This window comes from Petaurus breviceps, unplaced genomic scaffold (assembly GCF_028583685.1).
Source record: "Petaurus breviceps papuanus isolate PSGF00001 unplaced genomic scaffold, PetGlider_PUasm1.0 175, whole genome shotgun sequence".
NCBI classification, from domain to species: Eukaryota; Metazoa; Chordata; class Mammalia; order Diprotodontia; family Petauridae; genus Petaurus; species Petaurus breviceps.
The window spans coordinates 56,940,977-56,942,525 of record NW_027185764.1 but is presented as its reverse complement, the minus strand read 5'-3'; the positions used below and the strand labels follow the sequence as shown (position 1 = coordinate 56,942,525).

The window sequence follows — 1,549 nt, the reverse complement described above, 5'->3', positions numbered from 1 at the left end:
AGAACATGCCAAATGAGGCAATTCATACTATACAGATAATTAATTTATTGATTTGACCATAAAATTATTTTTTTAATTTTGCTTATGACATAGATGCCATAGTAATATCTATGAAACTTTCAGCAAAATTGTGTGTAAGCACCTTGTACTTGTTTTTATCATTATGAACTTTTCTGTATATTTGTACTCATTATTTCAAACCATTACATTTAAAAAATGTACATAGAATTTTTATACTTGTGAGTGTTCATTAAAATAGGCTACAATCATGGTGTTTTCTGAGAACATAAAATATATAGGAAAAAAAAACTTATATAGATTGCTGGGAATATGAGAAACCAGTGTGGGAGAAATTAGGATCTAGATTAACATCTTAAACTATAATAAATTCAAAATGTGTAAGTGACCTGAATATGAAAGTTCATATCAATAAAAATACTGTTAAAGGGCGCAGCTTTGCGGCAGGCCCCCTTGAGAGGAGCCAGGCAGCTGTTCCGCCTTCAGACCCGGCTGCGGGAGCCTGGATAGGACTTGACGGCCCGCCGTCCGGCCGAGTCCGGCAGACAAGAGGAGGCGGCAGGGCGCCTCGGGTGAGGGGGGCAGGCCAGGGAACCCGTCCATCTATGCTGAGGGGCTGCAGAGCCTGCGCGGAGCGATGCCATGGGGACCAAGCCGCGCCTGGCCTGGGAGACTGCCGTCGTTGCGGGCCTTGGGCCTCACCATGCTTGGCGTTAAGCTGACCACCCAGGCCTACTGCAAGATGGTGCTGCACTGGGCCAAGTACCCCCACTGAGTCGTCAACGGGCTCCTAGTGGCCGAGAAGCAGAAGCCCCACAAGGCGCAGCCGGCGCAAGGTGGCCCCAACCCGCACCAGACCCTTTTCGTGGACTGCATCCCGCTCTTCCATGGCCCCCATGCCGGAGGTGGCCTTCACCTTGATTGATTCATGGTGCAAAGATAATAGCTATGGGATAGCTGGTTATTATCAAGCTAACACTTGTAAAAGATGCCAGTCCGAACCAGGTTGCTGAGAAGGTAGCTTCCAGAATTGCCGAGGGCTTCAATGACACAGCACTCATCATGGTAGACAACACAAAGTTTACAATGGAGTGCATTGAACCCACGATTCATGTGTATGAGCATCAAGATAACAAATGGCAGGTGTAGAGATCCACACTATGATTAGTGTGAAGACTGGCCAGAAGCCCAGAGGATCTCGGCATCTCTCTTGGACAGCAGTTCCTAGAGATCCTTGTAGATTTTGATAACCACCTGGACGACATCCGAAATGACTAGACAACCCAGAAATCAATAAAGCTGTTCTACATCTATTTTAGGGAGGGACTCCACTGACTGATTTATGGGCATTTCCACTACACTGAAGAGGAAGAAAGAAATATTTTTAAATGTAAATAGAATAATATCCCATACCTGGGTGTAAGGGAATGGCATGTGGCTCAAAAGAGGCAGTGTCTAACTGGCCATCTTTTTAAAGCAAAGATCTCTAGAGGAAATACAGGCTGTCGAGTCGAGCTGTCCCTGTGGATTT

The 1,549-nt window shown here is 45.8% G+C and overlaps 1 pseudogene; it reads left to right on the top strand.

Annotated features, from left to right (window-relative positions):
• Positions 1–721: 721 nt before the first annotated feature.
• Positions 722–1,337, top strand: LOC138159142 (ER membrane protein complex subunit 8 pseudogene; annotated as a pseudogene).
• Positions 1,338–1,549: the final 212 nt, after the last annotated feature.